This window comes from Lethenteron reissneri, chromosome 11 (genome assembly GCF_015708825.2).
Source record: "Lethenteron reissneri isolate LAM-NWPU_2019-01 chromosome 11, ASM1570882v1, whole genome shotgun sequence".
NCBI classification, from domain to species: Eukaryota; Metazoa; Chordata; class Hyperoartia; order Petromyzontiformes; family Petromyzontidae; genus Lethenteron; species Lethenteron reissneri.
In genome coordinates, this window is record NC_083789.1 from 5,417,601 (window position 1) to 5,434,212 (window position 16,612).

Here is a 16,612-nt window from a genome sequence, read left to right on the forward strand (position 1 = left end):
GCTGTAGGTACACGCCAGTATATTCTATCATACACACGAGGTTATTACGTACACTCATATGAGAGAAACGATACACACACAATACAAAGATCCCCCATATAGCCTTTAACTTGCCGTTGGAGCAAGTGCTCGGTGCACTTTGAGGCAACGTGAAGTGTCGAAGGTTCGCTGGCATGAGATCACGGGACAGGTCCCGGTATTTTGGGTTGTCTGGCCGCGATGACTGTCAGATGCACCAACTGTGCTCCCCACTGTGCCACCTTGCTGCGTTTTAGTCGCCGGCGCTCCGCTCGTTGTTGTGAGCGTCGCTCTTCCGCCCTCCGCTGTTGTTGGAGAGCGAATGCCTCCGGACTGCCCAGGAGCGTCGTTCGCGAAACCTCCTCCACAGAAGCCGATCTTGACACCGCTGCTACCGGTCTTCGTCAAGCAAATCAAACACAAAGACAACAAAGACACCCAAGATAGCGGATCCCACGTTAAAGACCGACGACACAACACACGAGGGCTGTGCTCGGCCGCCTTTGTCTCCCGGGTGCCGATGTTTGACACACCACCGCACCAGGGTACGCATTTGAGGTTGAGTCGACCTAGGGGAGGCCCAGGACCGGTTCGGATAATCGTCACCGGTGTTGGTGGCCGGCGAGCGAGGATCGATCTCGTGGCCCGTCGGGTTCCATAGCGCAGCGCAGCGCTAACCGCTAGACTGGCGCGCGTGCACGCGCGCGCGCGCGCACGGAGAGGAGGATGTACACGCGCGGGACAGCGATGCCTAATTCATCATCGCACAAAGGGGCCACCTCCCGCACTCACGCAACAACACGCCTCAGCCGAAGCCATTCGTGAAAATTCCACGACGGATCGCAACGCCACCACCATCATCATCAGGACCATCGTCATCATCGTCACCACCACCACCACCATCGCTACCATCATCATCATCACCACCACCATCGCTACCATCATCATCATAAACGAGGTGCGAGGAGGCGTTGGACGACCCGGGGAAAGGTGACAGGCGACTCGGTGCTCGCGTGTGTGCACACGTGTGTGTGTGTGTGCGCGCACGTGTGTGTGCGTGCGCACGTGTGTGAATGTGTGTGAGCTCATGTCGTGAGTAATTGTGCGCGTGAATGTGCGGGGGTATCTGTGCACGTGTGGCTGTGCGTGCACTTGCCCCCGCAGTATGCTAAGGATTATACACGGGAGATCTTTGTCTTTTGTATATAAATAGGGGAGCGGTAATCACGCGCGGTCAGCGCGCTGCACTGCGAACCCGAGTTGGATTCCCGCTCACGGCCAATGCCAGTGACGATTATGTGAACCGTGCCTGGTACTGTGTGTAAACATCACCACTGGGGGAGACAAAGGCTGCCGGGCGTGGTGCTGGCCACACTTCTCTTCGAGTGCCGTACTGGCTTTGATAGGTGCTCGCTAACAGCACTTGCCTCCATCAATCTGTTACAGGCTATACGGGGAATCTTTGCCTGCGAATATCTGTTAATGTTGTGTGGTTGGCACAGTGGTTAGCGCGCTGCCGTCTGAACTCGGTCACCTGAGTTCGTTTCCAGGCCACGGCTGTTGTCCGCGGCGAGTGATATCTAAACTGGTGCTGGGCTTCCCCTAGGTCTACTCAGCCTTAAATAAGTAGGGCTATGCCACGGTTGGATACGTGTAACATCACTGACTTGGCAAAGGCGATCTGGCGTTGTACCACATCATCCACTACCTATTAAGGATGCTGTGTCCTTAATAGGTGCTCGCTAACATGTGGTTGTTGTGGTGTGGTTATTGTTGTTGTGTGATGTGGTTGCTGTTACGTGATGTGGTTGTTGATGTTGTGTAATTGTTGTGTGATGTGGCTGTTGTTGTATGATGTGGTTGTTGTGTGATGTGATGTTTGTTCTTGTGTGACGTGGTTGTTGTTGTCTGATGTGTTGGTGGTTTTGTGTTATGTGGTGGTTGTTGTGTGATGGTTGTTGTGTGATGTGCTGATTGTTGTTGTTGTGTGATGTGGTGGTGGTTGTTGTGTGATGGTTGTTGTGTGATGTGCTGATTGTTGTTGTTGTGTGATGTGGTGTCAGACCACGCGTCTCCTCCTGGACTGCTGAGCGGCGTGAGGCTGTTAAGGCGAAGCGGTGCTCATAGGAAAAGCGATCTCCCTGCACACAAGACGAACTACTTTTACCATCACCACCATCGCGAGCGTCACCCACCATCAACCACCGCCACCACCAAAAAATCCACGACCGCGGCCGATGTGATGTGACTTCCTTGGCGACGTCAAGACAGCGCAACGGTGGATAGAGCATCTCCCATCGTCCCAAATCGGGACCTACGTGGAGTATGGTGTCATAACGGATCGCAGGAACATCTCTGGAGGTGAGCACTGCCCTCGTCGGGACGATGGGCATTGTGTAACTTGATAAGGGACCGTTCGTGAATAATACCGCGGCCTTAGAAGAAAACAATCGGCGACGTTTCGGTCAATGGTCCTTCATCGTAGCAACGGCCCCTTCATTCAGAATCAGAACCTTTGTTTAGACTGGAGAAATCCGGTGAGCTGTGAAGCTCTTTCTTCACGGCGGCGGGTCAGAACGTTACAAACAATATTGACGTGATATGAAGGAGGGTCGTTGCTCGAATCGTCGCCGATTATATATACACATCTTTTTGTTAAGTCAACGGAGTTATTGACACCTAACTTGTAGATTTTTGTTGTTGTTGTTGTTAATTGTGCTTTGTGCGCGCTACTGCCAACGCAGCAGCGTCACAATATAATTTGTTTGATTTTAATTCAGCGCCTGGCGCGAGGCTTAAATGTGGCCAACGGTGGAGGCTTGAGGCTGACCCCCCTGGAGAGTGAAACGAACGACCCCAGGGGCTGTCATTATTATTTTTATGGCGACCAAAATTCGAAAATGTTTGGATTATTTTTTGTTACAATCGTGGAACTCGACTGCAATTGTGTACACGTTGTCTTTCGAACCCTTCTAGACCATGGCCATACTTTACATCAGTCGCGATGCATATAATAGACTGTGTGCATACGACATAGATGCAGTATTTTTGAGAACGTTGTCAATCCGCTGCTGAATTGATGCATCTCCACCACGCCGTGTCGCTCACGGGCGGGGGGGGGGTAGTTGTTACACCATACTTCACCACGCTGGTCAGTGCGGGTTGGTGAGGCTGGGATGCTGATTAAGATGTCACTTGCGCCACTGATGTATACATTCTCCGTGGCCGGAAATCGAACTCAGGTCACCGGGTTCATAGTGCAATGTCCTCATCGCGGCGCCACCGTTCCTCCCCTCTTCCAGCCGATGTGTTGTGGGCGCGGGGTGTCGATACTATCCATGTAACCACGAGGCGCTTTGGTTGTCGAGATTCGATTTTTTTTGTGAATGAACTTAGCGGACGACCCACGGTGACTCGCCACATGCAACATTTACAAATCGGAAAAAAACATCGATTCTGACACGTGTAATTTGATACGTTCATATTATCGTGAGGTTAAGAATGTATTCATATTAATCAATTAATATTTACACTCTCTGTGGTTCATAGCGTCAGTCATAAAGTGTGTCCTGACTCAAACTATATCTTTGTCGTGCTGAGACATTGGTAGAAATTCCACATTCTCATGGCGGAGCCATGACATCCAAAAGCCAACCACTGCTGACTTCCCAGAAAGTGGTACTCATTTTGTGAACTGCATGGAGATAACGTTGGTGATGATGCAGATGATGATGATGGATTGTTATCGTCATTGCACTGCTTGGGATATTAATTAAGTACTCTTTCACCCAAAAGTGGATAGACCACGGCTGATGATGACGATTTATTGTAGCATCACAGGACTATCAGGCATGGTGACGGCGTGATGAGACGTTTATCCAGCAGTTGGTGGACCGTGCCTGATGATTATAATGATGATGGATTGTAGAATTGAATGACCGTGATTAATGGCTATTGTGTGAGGAGAGCTTAAGTCCAGCAGTGGAGTGAGCATGACTGATGATGTAGATGATGATGTTTATGATCTGATCAGCCCCCACTCACCCAGCCCCCACTCACCCAGCCCCCCCCCCCACTCACCCAGCCCTCACTCACTCTTTCCTCCTCCCTCCGCGTGTCCATTTCTCGCAGCCCGTGGAATTCATTGAGGGTTGGAATAGGAGGAGGGTGGGAGCAGAAAATACGGTTGGAGCAGTCGGTGGAAGCAGTAGACAGGGTGGAAGCAGGGGCAGGGAGCAGGGGGTCCGGTGGAATCAGAGACAGGGTGGGAGCAGAGAATAGGGTGGGAACAGAGTACCGAGTATAGTGGAGGGTGAGAACAGGAGGCAGGGCTGGCAGCAAGGGGGGAGGCAGCAGAGGCGAGAGTGGGAGCAGAGCGAGGGAACAGGGGAGGGAGCAGGGGGGCGAAGGGAGGAGTTTGGGCAGAGGGAGGGAGCAGAGGCCTGAGAACAGAAGGAGGGAGCAGAGGCGAGAGAGGGAGCAGGGGGAGGGGAGCGCGGAGCATGGAGCCGGTCTTCTCGCCGGACGCGGTGGCTGCTTTCGTGGCGGATCAACGGGACGAAAGGGAGGAGTCGGTGCTCGCGGCCATCGGGATAACGGCGACGGTGCTGAACCTCCTCGTCATCATCTTCGTCTACATCTACAACACGGCCTCGTGACTCCATCGTTATCCCTCGTCACCATCACCGTCGTTGTCAGAAGCGACAGCAGAAGCAGCAGCAGCATCCCTAGGAGGATTAGCATTCGTGGACGGGCGCCATGAACCCGAAGCATCGCCGCCACCATCATCATCAACAGTGGACATTATCGCCGCCTGTTGCAGAGTCTCGCGGTTCGAATCCGCGAGGCCGGCCTGGTTAATACTGCGGGTGTATCAACCTCACTGGCGGATGTTGTGGATCCCATGACGCCATTCGGAACGAGTAGGTCATTCCGTGCCGGCGTCGTGGTCCACATTTGGCAATTTTTTGACAAAATCTTACACCGCAAATGTCTTGATTGGGAAACGCAATGGCAATGGTTGCCACGACTGCAAACAACTTATCAGGACCCTCATGAATAAGAATCTGGAGTCTCAGTAAGGATTGTATGGGTGGACATGTGTATTAAAAATCATCATTAAACCTGGAGCCTCCATCTCGGCCACGTGCCATGCACCCGCACCCCGACTCCAACTATAACGCCAGCAACTAGGGGGGGGGATTCCCAGCAACTCGAGGGTGCGAGGGGGCAACACTGTATCCCATACACATGAAAAAATATTCTGTGTTTTCCTGGCGAACAAGGGTATGAAATCTCCTCGACGCTCACGGGAAGGGAGTTTCACATTTGTCTCGTGATCCACGAACCCTCGCATGAACAGTTCCGGGTCAGAGGTCACGGTCATAGCCACCACCGACCAACTAAACAAAGGACACCGACTCAACATACATACACACAAACACACACACGCAGTGGACAATGCACGTGTCTTAATGCTCAAAGAATATTGGATGGGCATCGCATCCCATGGGAGTATCTATCCAGCGGTGGAAATGACACATCCCGATGTTCCGATGGACGTGTCTGTGTCTCAACACAACCAGCAACAACCGTATTACTGTTGACTTCCCAAAGCCGTGTAACAACGGCCTCACAACGTGGTGCTAAGTTTACCGACCCGGAAAGGATGATGGTCACAATGATGGTGATAATGGAACTCAATTTACGACCACACGGTTGGGATTTGAACTCATTAACCTCTACCGACTGAGCCATAATTTCAGCACTATTCGTGAAGCCTTTATAACCGTGCCAATGTAGAATGCGCGTGCATCATGTGATTCATTGTTTGTCTCGAGCCACGGCAATAATATTGGGCTTCCCAGTGTCAAACACAGTGAAACAAATTCGTTTGAAAGGAGATTTTTTTTAAATCGATGATTTAATCTAATAGCGAATGTGGACCACGACATGAAATCCAATGGGGGGTGGGGGAGGTAGGAGGGGGGAGAGAATTGTTCCACCTCCCGCCGTGCAGCACACAGACAGACTTCGTGATCGATGGAAATGACTGCACAGTACCCGTACTACTATAATTGTGTAATCACATCACGGTATTTGGTGATTTTACTGCTGCGTTGGCAGTGGCGCACGAATACTAATTGTAACAAAACACCGTCGTCAATAACACTGCGTGGCCTTAAAAGGAAAAAAAATACGCGACGTTTTGGGTAATGGCCCTTCTTCACAGAAGGACCATAGCGCAGTACATGTGCTTGCTTTCGACGAAGACTAATTTCCCGACAAAGTCATCGATTATATATTGTTTTATTTTTAAGGCCACACAGTGTGATTGACGAATGTGTTGAGGGTTTTTTTTATATTCGTGTGTTTTTTGTACGAAGGTAAAGAAGAGGTGAGGGTTTTAGACGCCTCTGATCATTCCTAAAATGAAATACAGTACAAGCTCTTAGATGCCTTATTCGTACCGAGCGATTAATCTGCGTGCGCAGGCAGTGCAACTGCACCGGGACCCACGGGCCGGATGGTGTGGGGGGGGGGGGGTCCAGACTATGAAGGTGGGGGGGGGGGCAGGTAGAGAGGAGGGGCTACATTTAATTTATTGCACCAGGGCCCGTGCCAACCACCATCCTCTACTGCAGGGATGGGGAACCTTTTTTTCTGCCAAGGGCCATTTGGATATTTATAACATCATTCGCTGGCCATACAAAAATTATCAACTTAAAAATTTGCCTGTTATATTTGGTCAAAATTTAATTAACTCACCCCTAATGTGATGGCTGGAACTGCTTCTCTTTGGTGAGGCGTGTGATGTTAGCTGGTATTGATGATGTTGCTACTCGCAACTGCTTTTCCAAGTTTGCTCCTAGATTTATTGAATTTCGAGTCCCGCATGCGTTTGCCTTGGCAGGGCCAGAGACTAAATGATTTCGCGGGCCTTGTACGGCCCGCGGGCCGGACGTTCCCTACCCCTGCTGCAGTGTTCTTCATTGCAAGGCCCGCGGGCCACTGGCGTCCTCTGGTGGCCTTTAGTACGTCCCCCGACAAAACACAAATGGTGAGAACAACACCGTCATGTTTTCAAACTCCAATGGCTTCAAAAGTGTGGGAGGCCCTCACACTAATGTCTTATCGGCGAGAGTGGCCCCCCTCTGAAAAATTAGTGAAGAACACTGCTCTACTGGGTCGTGGGTTTTCGAGTTAGAGCCAGGGATAGGTGGGTTCTGACCGACCTTAAACCGGCTCATTGCTTGGCTTATTGGCCATTTAGAGTAGTTTTGTGTCACTGTAAAAGCGGGTCTTAATGGTTGAATCCAAGTGCGGGGCTTTGTATTAAATTTCAATTCCCGTGATGAAATACTGAAGTTACGAAGAATAGATATACAGTAATGAAAATGGTGATGATGTTTACAGTCATTTATATGTCTCTGAGTGTATATAAAAACAGTAACCTAAGTATTGATTACAAATGTACGTGTGTGTGTTTTTAAATTCAGTAATTGAACATATCAATTGTGTGTTGTTAGGAAGTGTCTCTCTGTGGGTATGCTAGCCGTATAGGGCAAGCGTTATGCAAATTTCACTCTTGTGTCAACTGCGTTGGTGTAACGATGCATCGATGAATGGACTAATATCAATTACTAGCCTTTTGTCCATCCAAGGAAGGGTGTGTGTATTGCAGTAAATCTGAAACTTGCAAGCGAAGAGCAGACCGCGACGTCATATTCATTGCATCCATTCGTGTATAATTTGTAAGGCCGCGGTGACACAGACTTATTTCATTTAAAGGTTATAATCCCTTGTTTATCATGACGTCCTTTTTACTTCTATGTCTCAACAGCGTTGCGGAGATCGCGTGACGTGAGAGTTCTGCCTTTGTAGTGAGGGTTGTAAGTTGACGCTGAGGAGGGGGGAGGAGGCGCCTCGCCCCCCCATGTGGAGTGACGTCAGCCACTAATTATTAATTATTAATGGATGGGGGTGTCCATTTTGAGGACGTCACCTGTTCATGATTTTTAATGAGGGGGGCTGTTCGATGTGGAGTGACGTCACCTGCTCATGATTATTAATGAGGGGCGGGCCCATGTGGAGGACGTCAACTGTTCATGATTATTAATGAGGGAGGCTGGTCGACGTTGAGTGACGTCATGCGCGCTACATACTGACATTCTTGGGTAAATATAGTAGTAAATTTAAGCTCACTTGTGCCAGAATCAATGTTTTTTTTTAAACTGTATCCGTTGTATTTGATGGGTTCACGTGACACCCGCAGCCTCTAGAGGCCCCTACATTCATTAGAATGTAAAACATAACAATCGATAAAAAAAATATTGTACACTTGACTCGCGGAAATTAATTAAATCGTTGGGCCAAATGGGGGTGGTAAATCGTTAGATGATCAGGGATTAAGTTTTCACTCAATATGTTCCGGTAATGCTGCTTGCAACTAGCTTGGAATAGGGTTGATCGGCATAAGGCACTACCACTAGGACACAATACAATGTACGCCTCCCCATAATAATCTTATTCTATTATAACCTGCATTCCTATAATAATGCTAATCAAAAGATTGGGTTCAAGACAAAGTCAGGCGGGATGGATGTGACGTGCCCAAAATAAGTTCGTGTAACTAGAGTTCCGGACACTTCCGGCTGCAATGAACCACCGGTTACAACCCTCATGTGTGTGTGTTTATAAGGGAACTCATTGAGGTGTTTTTAAAAAGAAAAGTCTGTTATTTGTACCCGATATAAACGTGTTTGATTGTAGTACATACAGGTATTTTCATATTGAATATGGCAAATGTCGTGCTGCTACATAAAATCAGTGTCCGTGTGTGATACACGACAACCACGTAACACTGTCCGCTGTTTTATTTGCATGTTTTTTTTACTTCAGTCGTCGTAAAAACACGACGACTGAAGTATTGCTTATTAAGTCGTCGATACATGTGTAGTAACATAGAATGAGTCACTGGAGCGCGTAGCACTGAGGACTGGTAGAGAATGGGAGTGGGTGTAGCAGCCCGTTTTACCAATTGGACCTGTGGGCAAAGCCCGGAGCATTCTGGGGGATCCAGAAGGGGGCGTGGCCGAGGGCGGAGCCTGGCTACGCTGGTGGAGGATAAAAGGCGAGCTCTGACTCACAGTCGGGGCTGCTGCCATCTGGAGTGGAACTCGTCGTGCTGTCGTCGTCATGGTCTTCACCTCTTCGAAGCTGTGGATCTGGAAGCGTGTTGGCTGTCCTGACCCGGTATATAGTTATCCGCTATGGCTGTAAATGTCGGAATTAAAGAGCGAGAGAGTGCCTCCTACTAGTGTCTCTGAATTAGTACACTACACATGTTCCACGCACCTGATTATTGGTAAACAAAAAAAATAAGCGTCTTCCTCGTAAACCGTGGAACGGTAGGCCAACGTTGGGCTGCGGTTGTTGTTGATGTAAATCGCTGTTGTTGTAAACATAACTCAATTGATGTAGTGTAATGATTTAATTTGCGGTACTGTCACTCACAGTACGAGAGCCGAGAGGTAGATGTCAGGACAAAACCGCGTTTGCATCTTTGCAGATCTTTTTTGCTTTTATTTGTGTTTCTTAACATAGTACTGGCTAACCCTTTGATCAATGTGGCCACTTTTTGTAAATAGAGTAGGTCCCTGATGGCAGCAATATTTTATACTAAAGTTCGGCTCATATTGGATCATCTTTACGACAATCATCGTGACCCCCCCCCCCCCCCCCCCCGTTTTGGACAACAGACAGATGGACAGACGGATGGCCTGACAGAGGTAATGCATGAACGTCATCAACCTTAGTTGTAAAGCGTCAAAAACAACGTACGAAAAGACGAATTTGCAGCGTGCAGCAAGTAAGATATGCTTCGTGCTGCAAACGCACAATAGGCGGCGTTGCTCCGCGGTATTCTTCCGAGCCGCGCGTGAAGGATTAAAAGCCCTGGGGGGAGACGGGGGAGAGGAGGGATTCCTTGAGCAAACGTTAGGATGGCTGCGCGTTCCATTGGGAGAAGGGGGGGGGGACCTTACGACGCCTCGGCAGTAACTGAGGCCGCTAAAGTGCGGAGCGAGCGACGAGCAGGGAGTTTAACGAGGGTCAAGAGGTCACGGCGAGTCGGGAATAAGAGGCGCGTGATGACCCCGGATAGGGTGTGAATGATAGTGCTCATCTAAATGTGCTGATGGCAGTTACAGAGATAGTGAGTGAGCGCGTGAGTTGCGAGGGTGAGCAAATGAGACTGTTAAATTAATGCAGAGTGATTGATTTTTGGCAATGAGTTGGGATTTATTTGCACGTGTGTACGCGTAAACTGGACGTCTGACCGACGTGGAAGATGGGGTAAAGTATCTCTCGGGAGCTCTCTCTAGAAATGACCTGAGCAAGCAATTGCAGGACTGCGCCTTTACCTTTTTGTTTCGTGTACAGTACACATACCTTTTGTATGTATGTACGTTGAAGTTTTTCGCACCGTACGTAGCCAACCGTGCTAATCGAAGGTGCGGCTGCAGGACAACAAACTAAACACAAAACGGAGTTCTAAAAAAATTAGTTTTCAACCTAGATAATTTAAAAGTGCGTAGCTCCCAGTGGCTTCCGCACGTGGGAAGGAAGAGCGTTCCAGACGGCCGCAGAAGCGCGTCTTGAAAGCGCCCGGTGAGTGAGTGAGCCGACAGAATCGTTGCATTCATCCGGAAATTCATTTAACTCCTTGATCTCCATCACACCCTGGGGTTTGACTTCTCGTCGGTATCGTGTAATTGCGCACGAACACCGAGACCCCACGTTCCGGGTAATTGAGAGGGGATGATTCCTCGCGTGTTGGAGGAAGACAAAGCATGATGTGACCTCAGCTCGAGTGACCTTGGCCCATAACGTGTGCAGGTGTAGGTGAGCGTCGAATGAAATTTGACTACAGTATATTGAATTGACACGATGTTAAAATATGGTAAAAGGTCTTTGCCCGAAAAGGTTAGCTCACGCAGTGCGTGCATTGGCCAGTTTTCGTAAATCGAATGTTTTAGAAACATTTAACGAGGAATTATGACCATGACATGACAATATTCCACACAACGCACGATACAATTATCGTATAACTGATATCATACGATAATATATCGCAGTTTAATTATTGTTGTGATACTTCGTTGGCAGCAGTGCACGAGAAGACACCAAAAAAAAACACATTCATCAATATCTGTCTGGCCTATCTACGTATGTGCTGCGAAGGAGGGCCATTGCCCGAAACGTCGCCGAGTATATTATTTTCATTTTAAGGCGGTGGTAATAATATCGTGGGATATCGGCACATCGCGAGAAACCACAGTTAGGAAATAACAGCGATGTCACGCACAAGTGACATAAACAACTCTTAGGTTTTGTCTGTAAAGTCACGTAGGTAAAAATAAATAATAAAAATATTAGAAATAATAATAGAAATAAAATAATAAATCACTGATTTATTATTATTAAATAAATAATGCGCTTATAGAAGTAATAATAGAAATAAATAATAAATCGCTGTTTTTTTTATTATAAATACTGATTTATTATTATTTTATTTCTATTATTATTTACTATTATTTTTATTATTTATGTTTACCTACGTGACTTTACCGAAAAAACCTAAGAGTATGAATCCTTGCAGTCACGAAAGCTTCAAATCTAGAATTAAAGACATAAACAACCCCCCCTGCACCGCCCATCCCAGTGTCACAGCCAATGGGACCTCTGCTGAAGGACCTCTTAAGGATGACTTGCACACGCGAGCCGAGCTGTCAGACGCCACAATTATTAATCAGTGGCGTAACTATTGAATGTGCATGCAAGCGGTGGTGCAGCTACACCAGTGGGACGTGAGGTCGGACGAGTGGGGAGGGGGGAATGGACAAAAATGAAACTATTTTTTATTTTACCAGGTCAGCCCCACTCAGCTATATATAGCTGTTTTTCAGAAGCGACCTGTCCACACGCAATGATAGCTCAACGAAGTGGCTTTATCACGTGGACATTTGTAGCAGCCAAATACTCTTAACACGACCACAGGGAGAGAGAGAACATGTAAACTCCAAATATTCAGGCGTCAGGGTCACGATCAGGATGAGAATTGAACCCACAACCTCCTACATACCAGGGGAGGTAGTTAACATTTCGCCACCGTGGCGCCCCTATATTGCCATACATGTCAACATCTAGGGTTTACTCGTATTCTTGTACAGGGAAATTAAGTTTTCAGGCCCATACGGCGTAAAGCCGTTTCAATACGGGCAATAAAAATAGTTTTAGTTGTTTGTGTTACTCCCTTGTGATGGGACTTTTGTCGGATGAACGTTGAGATTTATAAGGGCACGGGGTGACCAATAAGGTCTGAATTGGTCTGTAATAAGTAGGGCACTGATAGAGGGTTGACAGGTATGCATTGCACCAGGACCCATGCCAACCACGTTACGCCACAGTTGTGTGTATATGTTTCCGTGTGTGTGTGTCAGTCGGTAAGCTCATGAAGGACGCTACTGGGCAGCAATATGGCACAGTCAGGAGCACAACAAGGCCGGTGCGACTATCAATAATCTCAGTCAACACCGAGCTCTGTTTCGTGACCTCCTGCTTTCGGCGAGTCTTCCACACTTCACGTGGCCCGGAAGATGTACCTAGCCTGGCACAAGCATCGTCACTGTCAGTTCGCGGTGAACGGCGGCCGTTGTAGTGTGGCTATCGAGTGTGCCGGCGGTGCGGAATCAGAATCTGTATTTATCCTGGAGAAATCCGATGAGCTATGAAGCTCTTTTTTTCCACAGATGTCCGGTAGAATTGCACCGGGGGTGCTGAGGGTTTGGGCACGAGCCGGAGGGGCCCAAGCCAGTGCGGGGCCTGTAGCATGTGTTATAAAGGGGCCCTAAATGAAAAAACACGTAAATATTCAAACACATAATTTGTTTTACTTGCACAGTAAAGTAATTGTATTTTGTCATTTACTATACAGCCGGATAATTCGACAAATCACTAACCTTAAACACCCGGTCGTTCATAAAGTTGAAGGCGGCATAGTACTATAGTAATAGAGCAAGTGCAGAATCACTGAAACCGGGATTGATAGGTTGAAAGCATTGAGCACGGGACCCTTGAAAGTACGGGGCCCGTAGCATATGTAGCTACTTTTGCTACTAGGATTCAGTTAAGTTCAGTTCATTTATTAAGTATAGCCCTGTGGGCCATTCGGCTCTTGAATTGGGTGCAACCGCAACAAACAAAGATATGAACAAGAAACATCTTAAAGTGACTACACGCAACAGAAAAATCCAGGAAAAAACAGCAAAGTCTTCCAGAAAAAGCACCGTATATCAATGCTGTGTGCAAAAATTCCAGTGGGATGCAGGTCAAACAATAACAACCATAAGACAATTTAGATTAAAGTTATCAGTCTAACTTTGTACAACAACAAACAAATATGGCTAATCCAAAATGTTTTTGAAATCACCAAAATAAAGCTATAAAAACAACGTAACAGTGATCATAGGAACTGTGATTCAAATAGCACTGTGCTATGAAGAGGGACGGGAAGGAGAGGGGGTGCGGGCTAGGGGTTAGAGGTTTGGAATTGGACGGGAGGGCCCCATTTAATTCCTTGCACCAACCAGGGGGACCCACTCCAGCCACTCTACGCCCCTGAACTCTTTGCATGATTGGTCGGGTTGCCGCGTCGCAATTCGAGATTGGATTTTTGTTGTCGCGTTTAGTTTTCAATTCTGGTGATGATAGAGGCCGCTAGTGGCAGAAGGCGTCGCGCGGATCCACATCTTCTTGCATTATATGAAAAGGTGTACCGATGGGAAAATTATTGATTGGCATGTGCGATTATGTGGATTCATCATGAGCAAAATCGATTTGAATCGATACATCGATACAGGTTACACCGCATAATTGACACGTGAAAAAATGAAAGTTCGATTTTTTTGCAGCACATTTTTAAAACATCGTATATAACATAATCTCCAATCCTCACTTAAGTCACAGTAACAGCAATAATCCATGTAAATTAAATTACCTTGAGTGGTATTGTATGTATGCGTTTAAAATTAAGAATGATGCACATTGCATCACAAGGGTGTACGAGATGCCGACGGTGTAGGGATGCATTTGTTCAACCAACAATGGATTGATAATATAATATTTGATTATCTTAATAAGTGATTCAAATTTCATATTAAGCGTTTCATGTTTGAACGAAACGTGTTCGGAGTAACTGTGACACACTGTCTTCCATTCATTTTAATTCCAGCTACACAAACTTTGTACGAAGTACAATTACACCAAACAACATTTTATTTGGCCAGAATGTTGTTCAAGGGGTCATCCATGTCACCCTGCAGCTTGTGTATGTATATGGACATGAACGTGCAGTGGCTGACCAGTGACAATTATCTGAACCGGTCCTGGGCCTCCCCTAGCTAGACTCAGCCTCAAATGAGCACCTGGTGCGATGTGTAAAGACATTGCCACTGGAGAGACAAAGGCGGTCGGGCGTGATGCTGGCCAACCAACCACTTCGTGTGCCACAGTGCCAGCCTTCATGGGTGCTACTCCCTAACAGCACTTGCCACAACAGAATGGGGGGGAGTCTTTGTTTATGGCCATTAACATGCAAATGGCTGTACCATCATCACCATCACCACCACCACAGTCGTAATGTATCTGTGTATTAGGCGGTGTAATTAATTAAGGGGTGGCAGGTGCAGTTAGCCTCTAAAGTTGCGTCCAGAACCCCCACATGCCACTCAAATCGATTGGCAACACAACATCCGATCTGCATTACGAGATTAGAGTCTGACTTGGCTCTGCTGATCAGATCCTGAATGTAGAAACCGGTCCAGTGTCCCTTTAGTTGTCTTGAAATAATCCTGATGAAATGATGCACTGATGCAGAGACGTACACGTTGTGAAGGAAACACTATATCTGCGTCTTTATATTCTAATATCCACAACGAGGCGACTGATTATTTTGAGTTGGATGTTACAAGACTAAATTAAAACGTTGTTGGTTTTTTTTGCGCCACGATATTTGTGAGTGGAAGTTGACGATTGTTCAGTTTTATGGATGAGGTAATTATTGCTTTTTGATGATGGTGCTCGTCAATTGGGACGTTATTTATTGATGTCGATGGTAGTTGATTATGCTAGTTGATATTGATGATAGTGATGAGGGTAATTGATGGTGGCGTAGGGCTTGATGCCACTTTTCCCACAGTCCAAACACAGACATGTTTCAATCCTTCCCCCCTCCACTAGGTTTATCAAAACAGTGGAGTAACAGAAATCAACACAATACCGATATCAAAGTACCTGAGTCCAACGCAACAGCGGTGGTACCAGGTAAAGACAGAAATCGTGCAAAAAAAATACAATTCCTGCCATCCCAACACAACTAGATACCAATATTTCGATTTAAAGCTTTCGTGACTGCAGGGATTCATCTTCTTGGTTCTTTCTGTAAAGTCACGTAGAAGGGAAATGGTATTTTAATATGTTTTATTTTTATTATTTTATTATTATTTCCCTTCTATGTGACTTTACCGAAAGAACCAAGAAGATAGATACCAATAATCAGACTGTCCTGGTGAAATCCGGACAGGTGGCAACCCCCACAGCGATGGTAGTGAACGGTGTTGATACACGGTGATGGTAATTGTCGATGATGATATAATGATCGATTTCGTTGCTGCTGCTGCTGTTGATTGATCGATTATGTGGGTGATGATGTTATTATTTAGCTGCTATTGCGATGCATCCTTAAGAGGCCTAGCAGAAGCCTACGGGCCTTGTCGGTGCACGGCTCTTGGGTAAGGAGGTTGCAACGCCGCGTATCCAATAAAAATCCTTAATTAATTCATCATTTTGATGTAAACTCAATTGCAAAGGGCCCTCCAAAGTTAATTGTATTCTGTCTTAATTGAATTATTAGACGCTTGGCGTTGAGATTAATTTTTACGTTTTTTATTTTACCTCAGTTTTTTTACATATAATTAAATGTAATAGTGTTACTAAGCTAGTGGTTGGTCGTGGGAGGGGGGGTTGTTGTTGTAATTGACCATACTTCACTACGTTTTGGATAAAGTATCGGTTGTGTATTATTTTTTGAAGAAAATCCCGCCAAATTTGTACAGTACGCAATGTTGTCTGTACTGTACAGATGGGTGGCGCAGCGGTGTGCGCACTGAACTCTTGACGGATTCCTGACCACGGCTCACATCAGTGGCGAGTGGATAGTATGGTCAAATAACATTGGAACCTCCTTTGCCAGTAGAAAAATATGATAATTGTTTTTTTACCCTTTTATCTGGCAACAAAACTGACACCTTTTTTACGAGGAGTCATGTTTGCATAGACCGCAATACCTGCAGTCATAATGCAAACAAAAGAGTTATGTTTTTTGTTTGCATTATGACTGGTATTTTATTTTATTATTTGCAAACATGACTCCTCGTAAATAAAGTGTCAGTTTTGTTGCCAGATAAAAGGGTAAAAAAACAATTATCATATGGTCAAATAACCTGATGGCACGGGGAGGCCTTCATCCAGCACT

General features: G+C 46.6%; 1 long non-coding RNA gene across 1 annotated transcript; it reads left to right on the forward strand.

Moving 5' to 3' along the window:
* The first annotated feature begins 832 nt into the window (after positions 1-832).
* LOC133341162 (uncharacterized) lies at positions 833-4,251 on the forward strand. Its single transcript, XR_009755018.1, has 3 exons — positions 833-1,008; positions 2,082-2,379; positions 4,150-4,251. It is a non-coding gene; the product is annotated as an uncharacterized LOC133341162 (long non-coding RNA).
* Positions 4,252-16,612: the final 12,361 nt, after the last annotated feature.